Here is a 24,571-nt window from a genome sequence, read left to right on the forward strand (position 1 = left end):
AGTGCTCAGCAGCGTTCCTAGGAGAGGTGGGTCACGGGGTAGTCGGGAGAGCATATTGTTGGACCTGGCCTCGTGGCGTGGTTCCCCCCGATCCTCAGCACCCTGCAGGCACAGCCCTGCACCCCGAGAACCACTGGTCGGCCTGTCCCCGGTCCGCCCAGAGCCCTAACCCACACTCCCGCATGCTCTGACCTGGTGCCGGGTGCCCCGTCCCTACATCCCTACCCGTGGCCACCGGTCACCAATATTGCCAAACAGGCCCCCGGCCGCCATTTTCCCTTCCCGCAGTCCCTGGCTCTGCAGCCCTTGGTCGACCCCGGCCCCAGAGAAGCTTAGGCGGAAGACGCTCCATGACCCGGCTGGGGGGTAAAAGGCCCTCAAAGTACCCAGGATCAAAGAATTCCATAGCACCTCCGGCCTCCTCCGAGAGACTGGTTTCTCTCACACCTCTGGCCTGCCCCTGGGGGCTGATTTCGATCACACCTCTGGCCTCCCGTAGACTTGACTCCAGACCTTGATGGGCGACTGGGAATCCCCGGACGCATCTTCTAAAGCATCAAAGAGGCCAACCAACGGGAGACTCTGCCAACCCGCCCGGACCATGAGGTCACCTCCTGCGAGGGTCCGGACATCAAAGGGCCACTGGACTATATGAAGGCCCGCCCCAGAACTAGCGGGCAGTTGTATCCTGGACAAGAAAGCCCTGCTGATCTAATCGCAGCTGACCTTGAGGAGGGACTGAACTTTGCACCCTACGAGCCCTGCTGACGCTGACGCGGCTCATCCTTGGAACTCTAAAGGACTACGCTGAACATCCTGAGCCCTACTGACGCTGACGCGGCTCCCCACAAATTAACAGTAACTCGGTGCACTCCGGATTGAGCCCTGCTGACCTCGTCGCGGCTTGAGGAGTACTCTGGTCCGCTGGACCATCGACACTACCAACACGACCTGACTCGACCCGAAGTGAGTAGAACAGTCAGTACCACCTCCAACTACCGTATTCCCCAGGCCCGAGGATTGAGGGCTGTGCGCAGGGTACGTGACATACTGGCCTACTACTGAGACTGTCCCGCTTCCCTATTCCTTCCAACCAAGACTTTATGATCCGTCGAGCATTATAAATATTGATTCCTTTTAACTGTGATAAAGAACGTGCTTACTCAAGATCCACGGTGTGGTGTCCGTTCATAGGTGGGGTGTGAGCTCAGTGTGTACGATCATGGAGTCCTCCCCGGCGGGGAGCGCACGATAAGACTCAGCAGTATTTGTGGGAGTGGAGGATTCCGGTGAGGTCGGGAGAGTACATCCTGACCCCTGGGGTCACCCCTTCTAACATTAATGGCAGCAACGCGATACGAACCTACGTCTAAGAGATCGTACCACTGACACACTACCTGAACGAGCACACAACAGCAACGAGAGAAAGAAGCAACCATGATCTCTACAGAGATGAGCGAGAAGACCACTTTCGATAAAGACCTTTTGGTAGATTACACCCACAACGAACTAAACTCAGCATCGCTAGCACAGGTCTGAGCACCAAGGAAGACTTCCAGAAAGCTCTATCAGCCTGGGTAGAGTCCGGGGCCCCCCTTCCCCCACCAGAAGGAGATGGCGGAGAGAGGGAGCCACGGACCGAACCCAGCGCCCCGGGAGGCGAGAGAACCGACTCCCTGGCCCGAAGCCCCAGCACGGAGAGGGGTCTGTCATCAGAGGAGCTGACCGACCGAGAACGAAACCGAAGCCACGAACTAGAGCTAGCGCGCCTCAAAATAGAAGGAGAGCTCAAGCTGGCTGAGAAAAAATTGGCCGTCGAACAATTAAGGTTACAAGGAGAGCTAGAGGAAAAGAAGCTCCAGAGGGAGCATGAAGGAAGAAAACTCCAACTTGAGCATGAGCGCGGCCTGAAAGAAATAGAGCTGAAAGCCAGAACTGAAGAAACCCGACCCCCGGGAAACAGAGAAACTCTTCCCCCGGTGGAGGCCAAAGTACACATCCCCAAAGACGTCGTGAAAGAATACTAAAAGGGAGATGACATCCAGCAATGGTTTAAAGCGTACAAAGTCGCCATGTCCTCCCACAGGATCCCAGAGAAGGATTGGGGAGCCGGCTTGTGGGGACGCTTCCTCAGCAAAGGAAGAGACACCTTGCTGTACCAGCCCGCCACCGAACTAAATTCCTACCCGCACATGAAGGACGCTCTACTAGCCCGCTACGCGCTCACCCCCGAGATGTATCGTCAGCGGTTTAGAGACTGCAAGAAAATCCCCGGCACCACATGGGTGGAATATGTGATTTTCTACAGCCGGGCCTTAGAAGGGTGGATCAAGGGCAGCAAAGTGACCACCTTTGAGGGCCTGGTCGACCTCATTGCCTATGAACACCTTTCCGCAAACTGCTTTGTGGAGCTGAGACAGCACCTCCAGGACAGCAAACTAGCCGACCCCCGGAAGCTGGCTGTCGAGGCCCATCGTTGGGTGAACACCCGGGTCCAGAGGGGGCCTGTGGGGGACTACAACAGGAAAGACCAAGGATCTTTCACCAGAGAGGAGGGGGGGTCGAGGTAGGCAGCAAGGGTCCCAGTCAGGGCTCCAGCGTAGTCCCTCCTGAAACCAGCCTCCCAACTCCCCTCCCTTGACTAGGGCAGCTCCTCCCGCCGGTAGACAGGGCCCCCGCGCCAGCTTAGCCTGCTACAAATGTCAGCAACCAGGGCATTATGCCGGTGATCCCCAATGCCCCCTGAACAAGAGACCTGCCGCTGCAAGTCCCCCCACGAGCCATCTAGCCTCCATTGTGATAGAATAAGAAGGGATGGAGGACCCCGAGGGGTGGGAGCCCGCAGCCATGGTATTAGTCTCCCTAGGGAATAGAGAGTTGGTCCCAGGAGACCCCTTGCCCACAACACTGAGAAATACCGTCAACAAGTCATGATCAACGGGCACAGCATAGGGGCCCTCCGCGACACAGGAGCCAGCATCACTTCAGTAAGGTATACCCTGGTCACGGAGTCCCAGATCATCCCCCACGCCTCCTGCAGTGTGATCGCAGCCAACAACTCTATCCGCACCTGCCGAATAGCCCAGGTCCCATTTGAGTGGGGGGGAGTCTCCGGTGTCTTATGGGTAGCGGTCCGCACTGACATGCCAGTGGACTGTCTACTGGGGAACGACCTGGAGAGCTCCCTGTGGAAGCAGGTAGAACGAAGGACTCATCTCGAGATGATGGGCCTGCCCGACTGGGCCTGCGTGAGCACACGAGCCATGATGGCCAGGATGGCCACCCTCAGGGAAGTGGAACCCGAGATCCCTAGCCCAGCTTCTGACGCCTTGGAGGGCAGCGAGCGACCCGAGGTCCTCGACCTTCCACCCGGTGAAGAAATTGACCCCAACGACAGTCCCCTAGGACCTCCCGTTGAACCGATCCCAACCCTGAACGACCTCCCTGAGTTATCCCAGTGGCGACAGGAAGGAGGACCTTTCAGAGAAGAGTTCTGCCTGGAACAGACCTCCTGTCCTTCCTTGGTTTGGCCGCGGCAACAGGCCACCGCCCAGGTTGCCGGAGACCAGTCCGGCTCCCATTTCATCTATTGGGAAAACGGCCTATTATATAGTGACCAGAAAACCGCCGAACTGGGGTCAGCGTGGGTGCTGGTGGTACCCCTACGTTTCCGCGGTTTCCACCTGAACCTGGCCCATGATGTGCCCCTGGCGAGACACTTGGGCCAGGACAAGACCTATCAGCGCCTAGTTACCCATTTTTATTGGCACCGCATGACCGCCAATGTGGAGACCCACTGCAAGTCCGCCTCACTTGCCAGGCCAGCGGAAAGAGCGGGGGGAGCGCAAGGCTCCTCTCCAACCCTTCCCTGTTGTCAGTACCACCTTTGAACGGGTGGGAATAGACATCGTGGGACCCCTGGACCTCCTTAGGCCACCGGTTCATCCTTGTCTTGGTAGTTCACGCCACCCGGTACCCCGAGGCCATTCCCTAGGTATGGGCGGAAAATCCGTTTCGCTCGCGGATTTTGCGGATTTTCGGGAAATTCGCAATCCGCGAGATTCGCGAATCTCCCGCAAAATCCGCAAATCCGCGAGCAGCGGATTTTGCTCTCACTGCTCGCACTGTTCGCGTGAGTTCGCGGCTTCCCAGTACAACTTCGCGCCCCGCGAATAAGTGCTAAATTGCAGAAATACGATCTTAGCAAAACTGAAACTACTTACCAGGTTCAAAAGTTCAGGCTCATCATTAGTAGCCATTTCCTGTAGTGCTTCCTGAGGGGCCCCTCCAGAGTTCAGTTGCCAGTTGCAACTATTATGTGACCCTGCTCTGAACCTCAGAATAGTTACACATATGCCACAAAGGTCCTGAATTACAGCTAAGGGAGACAAGCAGGAGCCAGGCTGGAAGTTAAAATCCATTAATCAGCCCCTAATTCATTATTGTCAGTTGGGGCAGGGCAGGTGTTGTAACTAATTTTGCAACAATGAAAGCACTTAGCAAGTGCAAAAGATCACTAATCAGGGCGCACTAAGGAAGCAGGTGCCAGCTAAAAAAATATTCTGTGACACATTAATCAGCCCCAAATTAATTCAGGTCACTTGAGGCAGGGAAGGTGTGCTTTGCTTTGCCGAAAATAATGTACACTGGACAACCAGAGGGTGTGGTGATGAAACAGAGGGTGGCATGGGTGGGCCAGAGGGTGGCATGAGTAGTCAGAGAGTGGCAGTGGTGACAGAGAGTGGCAGTGATGAAGAAGAGTGTCCCAAACAGGCTGGACACGTAGAAACAACAAGTTCGCAAAACTTGCGACCCGACAGGTAAGTTCGCAAATTGCGAAATTGTAAAAACCCTCGCGAACTGGCAGAAACACGGGCGAACACAAAAAAAAAAAAATCCGCAAATTCGCGGGAATTCGCAGATTTTGCGGATTGCGAGTTCGCAAATCCGCAAAATTCGCGAACGCGAGATTCGCAAAATTCGCCCATGCCTGCCATTCCCCTCAGGACGGTGACGGCCCCCGTACTGGGCTGGGCCCTCATGGGGATCTTCTCCCGGGTGGGATTCCTGCGAGAAGTGGTAAGTGACCGAGGTACAAACTTCATCTCGAGGTACATGAAGTCCCTGTGGCAACAGTGTGGGGTGACATACACGTTCACCACCCCCTATCACCCTCAAGGTAACGGCCTGGTTGAGCGATTCAACCGCACCCTCAAAGGAATGATCATGAGTCTCGAGGAGCCCCTGAGGCGCAAGTGGGACATCCTCCTACCCTGCCTCCTGTTCGCCTACCGAGAAGTCCCCCAGAAATCCTTGGGGTTCAGCCCCTTCGAGCTGCTCTACAGGCACCCAGTCCGGGGACCCCTCAGCCTGGTCAAGGAAGGTTGGGAAGCGGCCCCCTGAATCCACCCCCAGATGTATTCTCATACATTCTGGCCATCCGGAACCAGACTCGGAAGTTCCGGGAGCTGGCCGAGGCAAACTTCGAGGCCAGCCAAGAAGAAATGAAACGCTGGTACGACCAGAACGCCACTCTGGTCGAGTTTCAGCCTGGCCAACAGGTTTGGGTAATGGCCCAGGTGGAACCTTGTGCCCTTCAGGACAAGTGGACCGTGCCCTTCAAAGTGGTGGAACGAAAAAGCCAGGTCACATATCTCATCGATATGCAGTCAGCCAGAAACCCCTTAAGGGTTCTCCACGTGCACCGCCTCAAACCCAACTTCGTACGGTCTGAGTTGGGTTTGCTCCTCGCCACCGACGACGGAGCGGAAGAGGACACAGAGCCTCTCCCCGATCTCCTGTGTGCAAAGGAAAAAGATGGCTCCGTAGAGGGAGTGGGTCTCTCCTCCTCCCTCACCCCCGAGCAGCGTGAAGACTGTTGCCGGTTGCTGGGACAGTTCTCTGACCTCTTTTCCCTCACCCCCGGTTTCACCAGCTGGTGCGTCCACGACATAGACACCGGGGATAGCCCTCCGGTACGGCACAGAGCCTACCGTGTCCCTGACCGAGTCCGAGCCTGTATCAAAGCGGAAGTTTCCAAAATGTTAGCCTTGGGAGTGGTCGAGGCCTCTGACAACCCATGGGCTAGCCCCGTGGTCCTGGTTCCGAAGGCGGCCGCCCCCGGCGCTGTTCCCGAGCTGAGGTTCTGCTTAGACTACCACGGGCTGAACGCAGTCACCAGGACCGACGCACACCCCATTCCCGAGCCGACAAGCTCATTGACCGCCTAGGGTCGGCTCGATATCTCAGTACCTTTGATCTGACCAGTGGGTACTGGCAGATCGTCCTCACTGAAGAGGCCAAGGAAAGATCCGCTTTCTCCACTCCGGATGGTCACTACCACTTCAGAGTGATGCCTTTCGGTATGAAAAATGCCCCCGCCACCTTCCAGAGGCTGGTTAACCAGGTACTGGCAGGGTTGGAGGGGTTCAGCGCAGCCTACCACAATGATATTGCGGTGTTCAGTGCCCACTGGTCCAAACACCTACAACACCTCTGGGAGGTGTTGGAGGCCCTGCGCCGAGCGAACCTCACCATTAAAGCCAGCAAATGCCAAATAGGACAGGGATCAGTGATCTACCTAGGACACCAGGTCGGAAGCGGCCTTGAAGCCCCCTCCAACCCAAGATCGATGCAATCAATGCCTGGGAGGCCCCCACAACGCAAACCGAAGTGCGGGCTTTTCTGAGACTCACAGGGTACTATCGTAGGTTCATAAAGGGGTATGGCAGCATTGTAGGCCCCCTCACAGAATTGACTGCTAAAAAGAACCCAAAGAAAGTTAGTTGGACCCCCGCCTGTCAGAAGGCGTTTGAAGATTTGAAGGTTGCCATGTGCACCGCCCCAGTACTGCAGGCCCCCGATTACTCCTGAGAGTTCGTGGTCCAGACGGATGCATCCGAGCACGGCATCGGAGCAGTCCTCTCCCAGGTAGACGACAAGGGTATCGATCACCCCGTGGCATTCATTAGCCGGAGGCTACTCCCTTGCGAGCAAAGGTGGAGCAACAATGAGCGGGAGGCCTTCGCGGTGGTTTGGGCCCTGAAGAAGTTGAGGCCGTACCTGTTTGGTACTCACTTCCTGGTACAAACCGACCACCGACCTCTCCGGTGGCTAATGCAAATGAGAGGGGAGAACCCCAAATTGCTACGCTGGTCCATCTCCCTCCAGGGGATGGATTTTACTGTTGAGCACCGACCCGATGCAGACCACGCCAACGCGGACGGCCTGTCCCGGTTCTTCCGCCTCAGTGAAGAGAACGCCCAAGAGGATGGGTAGTTCTCACTGCCTTTCAGCTGGGGGGGACGCGTGTTGGACCTGGCCTCGTGGCGTGGTTCCCCCCGATCCTCAGCACCCTGCACGCACAGCCCTGCACCCCGAGAACCACTGGTTGGCCTGTCCCCGGTCCGCCCAGAGCCCTACCCCACACTCCCCGCATGCTCTAACCTGGTGCCGGGTGCCCCGTCCCTACATTCTTACCCGTGGCCACCGGTCACCATTATTGCCAAACAGGCCCCCCGGCCGCCATTTTCCCTTCCCGCAGTCCCTGGCTCTGCAGCCCTTGGCCGACCCCGGCCACAGAGAAGCTTAGGCGGCACACGCGCCATGACCTGGCTGGGGGGTAAAGGGCCCTCGAAGTACCCAGGATCAAAGAATTCCATAGCACCTCCGGCCTCCTCCCGAGAGACTGGTTTCTCTCGCACCTCTGGCCTGGCCCTGGGGGCTGGTTTCGATCACACCTCTGGCCTCCCGGATGTAGGAGAGTAGGGTCTGCAATCCTATGATCACCCCAGATTTTTGCTTTTTGCTTCACTGGTTTACGACTTCTCTGGCTGTGGGCCTGCTAATCAGACCCACAGCCTTGCTGTTCTCTCACTAAATTGACACGTGTACCTTAGGTGCATTTACCAATTGGTACAGGGCCACCTTATCAGACCCTGTAACTCAGGGCATAGGTGTACCCAGGGCCTACCAGGGTCTGCAGCATGTATTATGCCACCCCTGGCTGGCCATCTAAATCTGACACAACTGGCTGCACGACAGCTGGGGCAAGGTGGTGTAATCACCCTTTGCTTTAGATATAGTATACCTATATCTAACCCTAAAATGGACACACAGATTCCTATCAGTCACTCCTATGGCAGGCCTTGACAATCCTGAAGGCAGAGTGCTTGGAATCGTGTGAGATGGTGCTCTGGCATGAGCTGAGCCCGTTTGCAGCTTGCGGAACCAAGTCCTAATAGTTCTTCCATGATAACGCATACCATATACTCTTAAGTGCATTATAATCCTCGCGGTTATATGCTAACTCTGGTATCGCTTTATCAAAACATGTCGAGTAAGGTGTCATACGAATTGGAATACTAACCCCTCGCCAATTCTGGCGACGGGGTTAGCATTCCACCCTTCTAGAGGGACACGACATGTATGTAACTGTGAACCCCGGTTGAAGTTAACTCAAGCCTCAGCATCACAAAATGGATGCTGCCACCACAGACACAAGTCTGACCTCCTGCTGCTGGGAGTCCTTCCAGCGAGGGAGGCTTGGACAAAGGGTTTCCTGTCAGGGGCGGTGCTAGCACCATCCCAGACAGGGTTTTGTGTATCCTGGGTAGGCAGGGCTTTAGAGGAAGGTGACTGCAAGTGGCACCCTATGGCTCACTATGCATCTGCCGGCTAGAACCAGTTCCAGGGGCACACCAGCCCCTGAGCTGGGGAAAGTCCCGCATGGGAGAGGGGTGTAACCACCCCCCTTCCTGGTCCCACCCATGGGCAGGACCTAGTCGCGTGTCAGCCCCTTTTCCTAGTATAAAGATAGGAGCGGGCCCCCTTCCAAATTAGATCATCTTTGAATCCTGAAACTACTTTCTACGAAAGGAACTCTCGACTTCTTCTCAAGATTTCTCCCTTGTGGCTAAGGAGTAGTCACCCTGCATCCGCAGGCACCATCCAAGCATCGCGGTCTGCTGTAAGTCTCTCGTCCGGATCAAGACTGCCCAGCTCGACGAGAACCGGCTTCCCTGGCACCTCTGACCTCTACCCACATCGTCAGCTCAGCTGAGACCCGTGGGTGCGACGAGACCTCGAGGGACCGGCCATCTTCAAGACTGCACAACGCTTGCCCAGCACGACCGCCGAGGGATCCTCAAGTGAGTGCTTTGGGGTGAGAGAAGCCCCAACCCTGAGCAGCTCCAGCACCGAAGTTCAGCCCCAGCATCCACCAGATCTGCGTGGGGCCCTTCTGCTCTTTGCTGCTCACCGCGTTGTCTGGCTACTAGCCCGCTGGCTTGTGGCCTTCCCGACGACGAACGACGACATCAACACCGCTGGTCTGGTTGCTCCAGACTGGCCCTTGCTCCCCTCCAAAAGAGGAGCACCCCGGACCCTCCTGGTCCGCTCCAGACGCCATTTTAAGTCCACCGCGTGGGCTTGCATTTGCCAAGACTTGTTGCCCCAATCCTGGGTCCAGCGACGTCGACAGCATATACCATCGTGGGACAGCTCGCACCTCCATCCTGGTTGCCGACAACGCCTCCTGGTCCGTGAGACTGCAGAGCCCAGCGTCGCCCACTCACCTGGTCGAGGTGACTTCAGCCGGTGCCATCCTGGTGCCCATCTAATCACTGGCTAGTGATTAAGAACTTGGTCCCCTCTGCTTACAGGTGTCCTCCATCTTCGATCCAGGCTTGGATCCATCCGAATCTCTTCACTGGTCGCCTGCCAGCAACTCCTTCTTTCAGGCTCCATAGACTGCAACGAGGATTCCCGACGTCTTTCCAGACCTATGCAGCCGCAGCCCCTGGGCTAGGTAACTTCGGCATTTCGGTGCCCCAGCATAGCCTCACTATCCAAGGGTCCAGATCCTTTTTCGTTTCAGCTCTACCTAGTCGATTTCGTCCGATAACACTAACTTTGTCATTCCTAGCAACCATAGACTTTGTCCCGCATCCCGCGTGAGAGTGCACACTCTGCACCCGATCCCCCTAGGCCTCCTGCTAGTAATCTGAAGGTTCAGTAGTCCAGTCCTAGCAATCCTAAAGTCTATTAGTGTAGTACTTACCTGCTAGTAATTTCGCATTCCACTTTTAGAGTATATGGTTTTTCTTGCCCCTCGGTCATTTATGTAAATTGTGCAACTTTGCGTATTTTCTTAAGAGCTTTGTATTGTGCTTAGCACCCTGTCCTCATAAAGAGTCCAGGGTTGTTGTGTTCTAAATAAATATACTTTATTTTCATAACAACTTGTGTGGTGTCCTTTCACTTGGTGTTCAAGGGGTATATGTGATGGTATAACAGCTGGCTTAACACACCCTCTAGAGTTTAGCCTAAAGACTGCTCTTGTCCACTCTACTAGGATAGCCGGTCTACGGTTGACTTACAACCAATCATCAATAAGGGTTGTTTGGACTGATACAAAGTGCTCACTAGAATAGTGAACATTATATATCAGGCCAACTTCTCACATTGGTGAGCAGCGGTTGGGATTTGAGCTTGCTGTTGTTTTACCACACGTATCCTAAGAATATCATTGTGAAAGATCACATAAGTATTAAGGTACATATAACTTAGCTTAGAATACTCTGAGTTCTACTGAACCAGCTGTTGTAGTTCAACAGGGCCTAGCACACCCTGACTACAACTCTTAGCAAGGGATCAGTAGGCAAACAAATAGTGTAGGTAGGTGCATCACTTACACCACACTAGAAGCATGTCGGACAGAGGAGGGAACACAGAAGCCCCCCTCGTGTCAGTGGACCCTCCACAGGTCACTTCACGATATGCTGCTCTTAGCTTCCAGGAGATGAGACAATTGTGTACCTCCAGGAAGATAAAACAGGGTTCTAACCCTACCATTCCCTTTCTGATTGGTCTCTTAGAGACTTATGATGCCAGGAGAACTGCTAACCCAGATTATTCTAATCCAGATGGGAATATGCCCCCCTTAGAGGGAACCACTGGTGACCCTGACCGCCACCTCCAGACTGCAGATGATGCAGAGGAGGAGGAGGAGTTATCAGAGGATGAGGCAGACAAAGGTCAGGTAGAAGTCAGTAGACTCACTAGGACCAACTTAAGTAGGCATGAGAATGGATTTGGGGGACCCCCAGGGCCACTCTCAGGCAGACTTAACATTGGGAATGGACGAGTTAGGTCTCTATTCAGAGGCTCTAACAGATCCATTCGAACCAATGGCTCTCAGACCTCTTCTCATAGAGGGATGTCATCCCCTAAGAGAAGGGAGCATGAAGCTAAGATGAGGGAAGCCAATCTGAGGATTGAAAGGGAAGAACTTGCCCTGGCCAAAGAGAGGCTTGCCTTTGCTAGAGAGCAAAAGTTAAGTGGGTTAGATCTCACTGGTGGCAGCATTCTCCCAAGAGAAAAAGACAGGAGTTTAGACACTAGACACCTGAGTAAGATAGTGCACCCCTTTAAACAAGGGGATGATATCCACAAATGGATAACTGCTTTGGAGAGGGCCTGCACTGTCCAGTGCGTCCCCCAGAGTCAGTGGGCAGCTGTCTTGTGGCTCTCCTTTGAAGGCAAAGGTAGAGATAAGCTCCTCACTACTAGAGCTGAGGATGCTAACAATTACCAAGTCCTGAAAAGTACACTGATAGATGGGTTTGGCCTAACCACTGAGCAGTACAGGGTGCTCTTCAGGGATACCCAGAAAACTCAGTCTCAGGATTGGTCTGATTTTGTAGATTGTGCCACTAAGGCTTTGGAGGGCTGGTTGCTGGGCAGTAAGGTTACTGATTACACAGGATTGTATAATCTGATCATGAGGGAACAGATTTTAAACAATTGTCAGAACCAGTTGTTGCATCAGCACCTTGTTGACTCAGATCTGACCTCTCCCCAAGAATTGGGAAAGAAGGCAGACAGATGGGTCAGAACAAGGGTTAAGCAGAACCAGGGCCAGAACCAGGGTGGTCAGAAGAAAGCAGACCAGAAGGGTAATAATACAAAAGGTGAACAAAATGACCAGAAGTCTTCGACAGGTCCCCAACAAACCAAAGAGGGTGGGGGGCAGGCTTCCCAGAAGAAGAAGACTCAAGAAGGCCAGTCTAAAAGGTGGTGCCAGTACTGTAAAAGTAAAACTCACTGGTTTAGTGAGTGCACCAAGAAAGGAGGGCAAACTCATGCCACTGCAGCCCCTAAGGCACCTGCACCCCCTAGTACAGTCAGCAGTGGTAGTGCTCCTCCCAAGGGATTAGTTGGGTTAACCTTGGGATCTGAGGAGTATGACAACTTAGTTGGCACACTCACTCAGGCTGTCCTTGTCTGTACAGGGGATGTGGATATATCCCCTGATGCCAGTCCCAATACTTTGGGCAAATACAGACAGACACCTTTTATCAATGGCAAGATGGCTCAGGCCTACAGGGACACTTGTGCCAGTGTCACAATGGTGACACCTAACTTTGTGGACCCTGGGCAGATCATGCTAGGTCCAGAGTACCTAGTGACCAATACCAGCAATGTCACTACCCACCATAGTATGGCAATTGTTGATTTCTCCTGGGGAGGGGTAAGTGGCCAAAAGAAGGTTGTTGTTAGTTCAGACCTCCCAGTTGAATGTTTGTTGGGCAATGATTTGGAGTCATCCCTATGGTCAGAAGTGGAGCAGAGGACTCACATGGAAATGTTAGGCTTGCCAGCACATGTGCTTGCTATGACTAGGTCACAGGCCAGAAGATGCCCCACTGAACAGGTGCTGGATCCTGGAACAATGGACCAGACACCTTCCAAGAAAAAGAGCAGGAGGGTTAAGGCATTGCCTTCCCCCTTGCCCCAGGTTGTGGATCAAGTATCAGAGGAGGCTGACCTCAAAGAGCTGAGGGAAACTGAGCCTAAAGAACTTGAACCTGATCAGGTTGAGTTTCTGGGTTCAGGGGGACCCTCCAGAGAAGACCTGAGGAAGGAACAGTTAGCCTGCCCTTCTCTTGAACCCCTCAGACAGCAGGCTGCTGCTGAGGCTGCAGGGAACGCCACAGGTGCCCACAAGGTATGGGAAGATGGACTCCTGTACTCTGAGTCAAGAGACCCCAAGCCTGGTGCAACCAGGAGGCTGGTCATCCCCTTGTCTCTGAGAGGTTTCCTTCTCACCTTGGCCCATGAGATTCCCCTTGCAGGACACTTAGGCCAGAATAAGACTTGGGACAGAATTGTCTCACACTTTCACTGCCTCACATGAATGAAGATACCAAGGAGTTTTGTCGCTCCTGTGTCACTTGCCAAGCCAGTGGTAAGTCAGGTGGCACAACAAAGGCCCCCCTTATACCAATGCCTGTGGTGGGGGTGCCCTTTGAAAGAGTGGGGATTGACATTGTTGGTCCAATGGAACCCCAGACAGCATCAGGGCACAAGTTTATACTGGTGGTGGTGGACCATGCCACCAGGTATCCTGAAGCTATTCCCCTTAGGACCACTACAGCACCTGTTGTGGCAAGAGCCCTAGTTGGAGTGTTCTCCAGAGTGGGCTTCCCTAAGGAGGTTGTCTCTGACAGAGGTGCAAACTTCATGTCAGGATATTTGACTGCTATGTGGAAGGAATGTGGTGTCAACTACAAGTTCACTACACCCTATCATCCACAATGCAATGGGCTTGTTGAAAGGTTCAACAGGACCCTAACAGGGATGATTCATGGACTACCTGAAAAGCTCAGGCGTAGATGGGATGTCCTGATACCCTGCCTTTTGTTTGCTTACAGAGAGGTCCCACAGAAGGGGGTTTGCTTCAGCCCTTTTGAACTTCTGTATGGGCATCCTGTGAGAGGACCCCTATGTTTGGTGAAGGAAGGATGGGAGAGACCTCTCAAAAAGCCTGCAGCCAACATAGTGGACTATGTACTTGGTCTCCGCTTGTCAAGACTGGCAGCAGTGCAAGCACAATTATCGCCACTAACCTTATTCAGACGACCAGCAGAAACGATGTCTGAAGCCAACCCCCCAGTCCGACCAAAACACGACCCCCACAGTGAAACTAGTAACTCTATGTGTGGAGACGTGCTCATATAGGAAAAGGGGAAGTGGACAAAATAACAAAGGCAGTGAGGTTCCGTGAGAATCGTAATGACGTTTCGACTTGTTCGAATATGGACGAGTTTGGTATCTATGAACTGCAAATGACGAGTTTAGTGGGTGTACGCGTTTTCGCTATGCTGCCTTGAACTATTCGTCTTATTCGTGGGTTTCTTCATCTGAACCCACGGGTTCCATTTTAGATACGGCATCCATTTTGTTTCTTGCCCTCAAGTAGCCTGCGAACGGACACTGTCCGCTTCGCGACCCTGGGATTCCTAAGCTCTTGCGGAAGACACATGTTCCTTTGAGGGTGTCTTTATGACGAGGGGGATGACACTGCAAGGGCAGATGGCCCCGCTCGAGGCTCATTTTGCCGTGCCGGTCTATTGTTTCAGCCGTGCATGTATTAGGCACGACTCCTTTGATCCTGCAATCACGTTTCCGATATTGCCCCTCACTCTTTTCAAACTGTTGTTTCTGTCTTCCCAGCACCTGTTTCTGTCCCTTCCTTTAGCTCGTTTACAGTCAGAATGGAATTCGCCTGATGGTGGGATAATGTACTTTTACAGTTGGGAACCGGCGATGTACTGTAATTATGTTCCGGGCTTTTGAAACATGAAAGCGACCCTTTTGAAATTTACTGTGGGAACTGAGTTGTAACCTTTTGTTCGCCATGCTGTGCAATGACGAAAATGTGTATAAAAGGAGCGATCCATATTTGCAATTCGAAGCAGTCTCTCAGAACCTACATTACATGTACTTCTTGCGACTTCTGTATCCCTGCAGTAAATAAACGCTGATCTTTGTCGCCAAAGGAAGTGTCCCGTGTCTCTGTGGTTTGTACGCCGGAACAGGTAACCCATGAAGGTTTCAGGTGTTGTCCCTGGCACCGCTGAGCCTTAGAATAGCCCAGTCCTTCAGTTGGCGCCTAACGTGGGGAGACATCAGCGGTACCGGTCCAAAGCCCGACGATCGTGAGGAACTTCGTGTGAAATCTCAGAGGGAAGGTGCACCCCGCTTCATCGATCCTGTTGTCGAAATAAGTGGTCCGAAGTCTTTTCCCGCGAAGATCCCCGCCTCCTGATGGCTGCGACGGACTGATGCCCTGACTGTCGACCTGTTTTGGCGCCTGCCGTAGTCCTTTGTATGGCGAGACGATAGACGGGCCTTCCTGGTGACGCCATTGCTCTTTCAGTTAAGTATTTGTGGGTCGCTCCCAGAGTCCTTAGTTGTTGTTGAAACTTGGTTGTTTGCATGGTTCCATTGCATTTGTGGTTCTTAGTTGTTGGTTCTTAGTTGTTGGGTTTTATTTGACGATTGCAATTGCCAAAAACCGAGGGTCTTGCATTTTTTTGCGAGGACATCGTAATTCGATAACCCTTGAAGTTTGTAAACTCGGTTAGTGTGCACGATGCCTGGCCGTAGTACTTTGTTTGGTTTTCTGAAATGTTGCGGTACGGATTCCCGATTGGAGGACTCATGTCCGATACCTCCAGTTGGAACTCCGATCTATGAGCTCTATAGTCGCCATGGAGTGGGTCCTATCGTCTATAATGATTATTGGATCCGCTACACTAAAGATGATGGTGTCCTTAGTTGGCCACCTCATGGTAGTTTCGAGACTACAATTTTGGACAATCTCGAGGCTAAATTGTTTAAAAGGAAAGTTAGGCCGGCCATGTTTGATTCCTTTCGGTTATGGCGGAAAGAGGCCAAACAGAAAGAAATCAAGCAGTTAAAGGAAAATAAGAGAGAAGGTATCATTACGGTGATGCAAAATGCAGAACAATATCAGCGAGACAAAGACGAGAAGGAAAAGGAGGTTTTCGCTAGACTACATCATATGGCGGTGGACAAGTGTTATCCGGTCCTACCGTCCAGTTCTGATAAAAAGGGAGAGGAACCGGTAGAGGATCCTTTGTTATCCTATCTACTGAAATCGCCACCTCCTTATGCGCAGGATACTACTGTTCCTGTGGTTCCTCCTGTCCCCCAACCTGTTGTTCCGGCAGCTGCTGGTCAGCCTGCCGTTGGTTCTGTTCCTCCGAATCCTCTTGTTCCTCAAGTTGTTCCTGCTCCTTTACCTACCCTTCTTCCTACTGCTCCATTGCCTATACTTTCTCACTCTGTTGTTCCTGTTACTTCGTCTGTCTTGCCTACTCCTACTGCTCCTACGTTCAGTCCTCATGTTGTTGCCCCTGTACTTCTCTCCTCTTCCCCTGCTGTCCGTAGTCGTATACCTAATGCTGTTGCTAATCTTTACTCTCCGTCTGGACCGATTCTTGGGTCCGATTTTTCTGATGTCCCTCAAAGACGAAGTCAAATTCCTGGTGGTAGGGAGAGCGATATGTTAATAACAAGCATTGGAAATGCAATAGGTCTCGCATTAGGAAAGTTTGAGCGATTGGTATTGTAAATGACACTTTTTATTTATGTGTTGGTTTTGAAAATAGCAAAATTAATAACTTTGTCAGTTACAATGTCAATAGTTTTAATCGCAAATGTGACACCTATAGCATTTGTAATGCAATGTGTGTTGTATTTACGTGACTTAGATGTATTGATATTACAAATAACAATGGCTTTTAATTTTGTAAATAATTAATACTTAAATAAAATGTATTGTAATTTATAATGGCAATAGCTTAAACGTTTGTAAATAACTTTTGTGAAGATTATGTTCAGTGTATTTTATTGTGACGAAAATCCAAGAACATTGCATTTGCACCTACACACACACAGAGCCACACACACACACACACACATATAGATGTGGTGGTGGTGGATCTGGGGGATATGGTGGTGGTGGATGTGGTGTTGGTGATGGTGGTGGATGTGGTGGTGGAGGAGGTGGGGGTGGATGTGGTGGTGGAGGAGGTGGTGGTGGATGTGGTGGATGTGGTGGTGGTGGATGTGGTGGATGTGGTGGTGGTGGAGGAGGTGGTGGTGGATGTGGTGGATGTGGTGGTGGTGGATGTGGTGAAAGTGGTGGTGGATGTAGTGGTGGATGTGGTGGTGGAAGTGATGGTGGGTGTGGTGGATGCGGTGGTGGATGCGGTGGGGGATGAGGTGGTGGATGAGGTGGTGGATGTGGTGGTGGATGTGGTGGTGGGGGTGGATGTGGTGGTGGGGGTGGATGTGGTGGTGGTGGTGGATGTGGTGGTGGTGGTGGTGGATGTGGTGGTGGTGGATGTGGTGGTGCATGCGGTGATGGAGGAAGTGGTGGTGGATGTGTTGGATGTGGTGGTGGATGTGGTGGTGGATGTGGTGGATGTGGATGTGGTGGTGTATGCGGTGGTGGTGCATGTGGTGGATGTGGTTGTGGTGGATGTCATGGTGGATGTGGTGGTGGATGTGGTGGTGGTGGATGCGGTGGTGGTGGATGCGGTGGTGGTGGATGCGGTGGTGGTGGATGCGGTGGTGGTGGATGTGGTGGTGGTGGATGTGTTGGTGGTGGATGTGGTGGTGGATGCGGTGGTGGTGGAAGTGGTGGTAGATGTGGTGGATGTGGTGGTGGTGGATGCGGTGGATGTGGTGGTGGATGTGGTGGTGGTGGGTGTGGTGGATGTGGTGGTGGATGTGGTGGTGGATGCTGTGGTGGATGCTGTGGTGGATGTGGTGGTGGTGAATGAATGTGGGGCCTCTTCCTTGACTGTTCTCTATATAGGAGAGACCCAACGTGTACCCCCATCAACTTGGAGCACTTCTGTGTTTATTATCTGATGTTTCTTTATGGAAGTTGCTTTATGCTGAGCCAATTGTCCTTAAGGGATTACTGTTGGAATTATGTCCTCTGTACATTGTAGCCTACGCATACAGACGATCTGATGTGTAACATATGCTGTGCTTTAAATTCCATGCCCTTTCACCATCAAATCAATAAAGAGGTTTCGAAAAAAAAAAACATTTTTTTTTTATTAAAGATCACTTAAACTGCTCACAAATATAAGTGGAGGGACTTGAGGTGTTACCCTCGGCCGAAAACAGAGAGTAGAGTGCAAGTTGATGGGTGCTAGGAGGATAAAACACCCAACGATAGAGGTGTGGTTGTGCCAGGATGGTCAGGCAGTGGAGGATTCTGAGCTTGGAATGGGTATGACTTAGGAGAAGGGGCAGTTCGAGGTGAGACTGTAGATGGATTTGAATACCAGGCTGAAGGGTTAGTACACGGCCGAGTCGCGAACTGTGTGCCAGCCGGCCTGACAGGGCGAAAAAGGAAGAGACGACCTAGACAAAGTGGAATGGGTGTGGGTGACAAAACTGATGTTTCTGAACGGGTGGGAGGGCGAGAGGACAGTAAATATTTCAAGGCACTACGAGTATTGCCTTAGTTAGTTACCGGTAATGGATGAGCGTTAGGCGCTGCGAGGCCCTTCAGGGACTAATGGGAAAGAGATGGGCGGACATTTCATTTCACAGATGAGTGTAACTATCTCTGAAACTAGGCCGCCCATCGGGAAACAGGCGGTAGGAGGGGGATATAGAGGCTAGAAAGAGGGATTTGGGTCGAAGCCGTGAGGGACGTACATGGGTCTAGTCGAACTAATTTAATAAAACAATAACCTACTGTGCAGGCTTTGGCATCGCAACACCCCGTGCTTAATTTGTAAAACGAACGAAGTGCGGGTGCCGGACAGTCTGAGAAGGGGGGGGGGGAGGAGAAATGCAACACGGCGGGCAGGGGAGGGGGCGGAGCGGGTAAAAAAAAAAAAACAAGACGGATTAACATATGCTGTGCTTTAAATTCCATGCCCTTTCACCATCAAATCAATGAAGAGGTTTCGAAAAAAAAAACACATTTTTTTTTTATTAAAGATCACTTAAACTGCTCACAAATATAAGTGGAGGGACTTGAGGTGTTACCCTCGGCCGAACACAGAGAGTAGAGTGCAAGTTGATGGGTGCTAGGAGGATAAAACACCCAACGATAGAGGTGTGGTTGTGCCAGGATGGTCAGGCAGTGGAGGATTCTGAGCTTGGAATGGGTATGACTTAGGAGAAGGGGCAGTTCGAGGTGAGACTGTAGATGGATTTGAATACCAGGCTGAAGGGTTAGTACACGGCCGAGTTGCGAACTGTGTGCCAGCCGGCCTGACAGGGCGAAAAAGGAAGAGACGACCTAGACAAAGTGGAATGGGTGTGGGTGACAAAACTGACGTTTCTGAACGGGTGGGAGGGCGAGAGGACAGTAAATATTTCAAGGCACTACGAGTATTGCCTTAGTTAGTTACCGGTAATGGATGAGCGTTAGGCGCTGCGAGGCCCTTCAGTGACTAATGGGAAAGAGATGGGCGGACATTTCATTTCACAGATGAGTGTAACTATCTCTGAAACTAGGCCGCCCATCGGGAAACAGGCGGTAGGAGGGGATATAGAGGCTAGAAAGAGGGATTTGGGTCGAAGCCGTGAGGGACGTACATGGGTCTAGTCGAACTAATTTAATAAAACAATAACCTACTGTGCAGGCTTTGGCATCGCAACACCCCGTGCTTAATTTGTAAAACGAACGAAGTGCGGGTGCCGGACAGTCTGAGAAGGGGGGGGGAGGAGAAATGCGACAGGGCGGGCAGGGGAGGGGGCAGAGCGGGTAAAAAAAACAAGACGGAGGGAAGGCAGAGAAGGGGAGGGGGGAGGAGAAATGCGACACGAGTTATGCAGCAAAAGAATGCAAAGCCAGGATGGATCCATATTCACGGGCTGGAACGTCTTTGTTTAGTGGTTATTGCTCGTGGGTGAGCAGCTGCTTAAGCAACAAGACGGAGGGAAGGCAGAGAAGGGGAGGGGGGAGGAGAAATGCGACACGGCGGGCAGGGGAGGGGCGGAGCGGGGAGAGGGTGTGAAAGCAGCAGGGGCCTGGCAGACGGCTGAGGGAACTGAAGAAATGCGACACGGCAGGCAGGGGAGGGGGCGGAGCGGGGGTGTGGGAGGAGTGCAAGGCAGGCGGCTGGGGGCATGTGCACGCTCTTGTAAGCTCAATGCGCATGCGCATTGACCTTGATTTTCACGGGCACTGCAAGGAATCGCCACGATTCCTTGCAAGTTGGTAAAAGACTGTTTAAGCCCCCATAGTCTCGCAAGCTCGATGCGCATGCGCATCGACAGGCGAGACCTAAAAATGGCACGTAATTGGATTAGGTATCCCATTACAAACACTCCGCGCATGGTTTTTGAGACGTTCTCTCAATTTAATGAGCCCACGCAGAGATTTGTGTTTGCGGAAATGTGTAAATGCTTACGAGAAGTATGGGATAATGATGAGGTAGACAATGTGCCGCCCGAAATGACTGAACTCCAGAATCAGTTCTCGAGTGGTATGATTGTGGAAAGTAATGTTCGACGTGCTGTAGAGCGTCTTTTATCCTTTCGATCTACCGCACTACCTCGAGCATTGTTTAAGGTCGAAACTGAGGAGTGGATGTCAACGCCTGGTCAGTATCCTATGCGAGAAGTCCCTCCAGTCTGGATGCCAGGTAATCCCGGTGCTAATCCCCCTATTTTGCCACACTTCCAGAGAGTTTGGATACACCTCCCATGGAAGCGGTCGGAAGTGTTGCAAGTGAAGCAAACTTTGCCTGACCCCCGCAAAAATCCGGCAGGTTATTATAAAGAGTTATCCCAACTTGTGGATGCTACTGTCATGAACCTTGCCGATATCGATAAGTTGTTCGGTAATGTAGTACCTCAACCAATTTGGGCAAAAATCCGTCAGGAGAATCACGCAGCCGAGTTAGGCGGTGATTGGGCTGCTCTTGTGGCAGCCGACGGATGACAAATTGGCGGGGCTAAGCCTGAACAGCTCATTACTGATTTGCCCCAGAGAATAATTACACTTACGAAGACACTTATGCCAGCAATGAGAGTTAATTGGGATAAATTGTCTGCGTGCAAGCAAAAGAAAGACGAAAGTGTCTCCGATTTCTTTACCAGATTTGAGGAGGCATTTATCGATCACAGTGGTCAGGATATGAGTACTGGGGATGTTAGCGATTGTTTGTCGTTAAATTTGTGTCAAATTTGTTGCCTGAACTCAGCAACAAATTGAAAAATTCCGAAAGTTCGTGGGCTGTTTCTACCTCAGCTCAAATATTAGCTACGGCTCAATATTATGAAAATAGAGAAAAAGAAGAAAGTGATTGTGCAGATAAGAAAACGAAGGAGCTTAAAACTAAGGTTTTGTTGCAACAAGCGTATTCTCCGCGCTCGAATCAAACTGACTCACAGCAGCAGAATAGATCGCAATCACTGTCTTCTAGGTTGCAGTCGCGTAATGACTCCTCTACATCGAGATCTATGCTTGGTTATAATCAATGCGCATACTGTAGAGAAGAGGGCCATTTGAAGTTTAATTGTCAGGTTTTGCGAGACCGAAATGATGGTGGTTCGGTACGAGGAGGTCGTAGTGGTCCTCAACAGGCTCCACGTGGTAGAGGTCGTGGTATTACTCGAAATCAGAATGTGCGTTCTACTACTTCATCAGACTCGAACAATTGCTTTGATCAGCGAAATTCGTCATCTGGTAGATCTGCGCAGTATCATGTAGACGACTGTTATGTCGAGCATGATATCGATACTGATGGTAATTACTAGGACAGCCACAGACAAAGAGAGGGAGTAGTATCAGTTCCGGTTGATCAGAGAGGGCCTTACGTCGCAGTTGCCACATCGGGCGTAGTTGAGCCTTTTCTGTTGGACACTGGTGCAGCGAAAAGTTCCATCATGCATTCAAAACTCCCTGGCGCACCTTTGTCTGGCTTAACGAATGTTTCCGTTGGATTCTCTGGCGCCCCCGTTAGCAATCCGGTTTCAAGCCCTTTGCCCCTCACAATTGGGCCTCGTGAGCTAGAGGCTCCTTTGATTTTAACTACTGATTGTGGTGAGAATCTTTTAGGCCTGGATTCGTTGAAACGATTATATGCGACGTTGTATTGTTCTCCTGCGGGAGTGGAGCTTACAATGGGTCAGAGAGTGATCTCTCCTATGTACTTGTCAACTGATAAGCTCCCACCGGAATTGAGTTCTCTTCCTGAGTCTTTGTGGGCAACGGGTCCAAATGACGTGGGTCTGCTGGACATATCACCTTATGTTGTCCAATTGAAATCGAATGTGCGATTGCCACGTATTCCCCAGTATCGTATCTCTCTTAATGGTGAACGAGCGCTATTAGCGATCATTTATGATTTGATCAACAAGGATGTTATTGAGGAAACACTGGGAAATGTGTGCAATAGTCCGGTGTTACCTATTCTGAAACGAACTGATCCATCCAAGCCTCCTGTGTACCGTTTCGTTATTGATTTGCGAGAGGTGAATAAAATTGTGATTCCACAATTTCCTGTGGTGCCTGACATTACGGCTTTACTGACTCTGATTCCAGCCTCTGCCTCTTGGTTCTCGGTAATCGATCTGAAGAATGCTTTCTTTAGCATTCCGATTGCTGAGGAAAGCAGAGATCTATTTGGTTTCTCATTAGGTGGTTGCAGCTTCAGGTTTAAACGCGCTCCTCAGGGCTACTGTGAGAGTCCATCGATCTGCAGTCAAGCCTTTAAGAGCCAACTTGATGCGTTTGTGTTACCAGCTGGTGCGGCCTTGATCCAGTACGTCGATGATTTGCTGGTGGCTGCTGACACTGAGCAGATTTGCAAAACTGCTACAGTATCGCTGTTACAGCATCTATGTGACTTACATCACAAGGTGTCCCCTTCTAAGCTACAATATTGTTGTCAAGAAGTAACCTATATAGGTCACTTATTGTCAAAGGAGGGAAGAAGGTTGACCCCAGAATGAATTGTGGCGATCGCTCGAATGACTGTGCCAACAACTCAGAGAGATGTGCGTGCCTTTCTAGGTATCACGTCATACTGCAGGCAATGGATTCCAAATTTTTCATTGCTAGCGAAGCCATTGGTAGCCCTCACATGCAAGGATGTTCCGACTCCTTTGCCATGGACTGAAGAGTGTCAGAAAAGTTTTTCTGAATTACGTGATGCGTTGTGTTCGGCTCCTGTGTTAGGTACTCCTGACTACAGCAAGCCGTTTACACTATACGTTCACGAGAGAGAGGGTTGTGCGTTGAGTGTCTTGACGCAACAATTTGGTGGTAAGCAGCATCCATGTGCATATTTTTCCTCGACCTTGGATCCAGTAGCTAGAGCCTTGCCGAGTTGTCTAAGAGCGACAGCGGCAGCTGCGGTGTCCATCCGACAATCTGCAGGATTGGTTATGGATAATATGCTAACGGTGATGGTTCCGCATGCAGTTGACACTCTCTTGAATCGTACAAAAACACAACATTTGACGAGCGCAAGGTTGTCCGGTTATGAGTTGACGCTTTTGGCAAGTCATATACAAATAAAGCGCTGTAATGTACTAAACCCGGCGACATTGTTGCCAACTAATATGGAATCAGATGATGTACCACCACATGATTGCTATTTACGAACGGAGGAGGAAACGAAGGGTCGTGTTGACATAAAAAACACTCCATTGGCAGAACCCGATGGTACTTTGTATGTTGACGGTTCGTGTTTTAAGTTGCCGAATGGTGATGTGTCGACTGCGTATGCTGTGGTGACATTAAGTACGGTTGTGGAAACTGCGAGATTGAGCCAGAATTCCGCGCAGGTGGCAGAGTTGATTGCCTTGACGAGAGCGTGTGTTTTGTCTAAAGGAAAGCGAGTAAATGTGTTTACTGATAGTCAGTATGCGTTTGGCGTTGCACATAGTTTTGGTCGTTTGTGGAGAGAAAGAGGATTTATGACATCGCATGGTACGAAGATCCAACACGGACAGCTCGTGAATGATCTTTTGGGTGCACTTACATTGCCTAAGCAGGTGGCAATTATTAAATGCAGTGCACATCGAAAGGTTACGGATGATGTTGGTCGTGGCAACGCGTTTGCGGATCAGACTGCTAAAGAGACAGCTAAAAATCTTGCAACCCGAATGTATGTTACGAGTTCAGTAAGGTGGCCGGCAGAAACTGGTATGTGTGAGGACACTGTTGAGAGCGTAAAAGCGATTGAGAATGAGGCCACTGAAACTGAATAGACTAAGTGGAAAGAAAGCACGGGAAAGTTAGATGCGAATGGATGTTGGATTGATTTGTCGGAATGTCAGAGGTGGATGTTGCCGGATGCATATGTGCTAGCCGTTGTGACTATGGCTCATGGCTTGTCACATATTAGCGCGAAAGGTATATGTAAACTGTTGTCTCCTGTATGGAAGAATGATGGTATTGCTAAGTGTGCTGAGAGAGTGGTTAAGAATTGTATGGTATGTATGATGTACAATCCTGGCAAGGGCACCCCCACTCCACCTGGACATTTTGCTCCTCCTACATGTCCCTTTGAGGTTATCCAATTGGACTTCATCCATATGGAAAGATGCAATAACCTAAAGTATGTTTTAGTTGTGGTTTGCGCGTTCTCCAGATGGATTGAGGCCTATCCTCCTAAAGATAATACTGCCTTGTCTACAGCGAAAGTCCTACTGAAGGAATACTTTCCTTGGTATGGAATGCCACGGATCGTATGGTCGGATAACG

The sequence above is a fragment of the Lissotriton vulgaris genome, chromosome 11, assembly GCF_964263255.1.
Source record: "Lissotriton vulgaris chromosome 11, aLisVul1.2, whole genome shotgun sequence".
NCBI classification, from domain to species: domain Eukaryota; kingdom Metazoa; phylum Chordata; class Amphibia; order Caudata; family Salamandridae; genus Lissotriton; species Lissotriton vulgaris.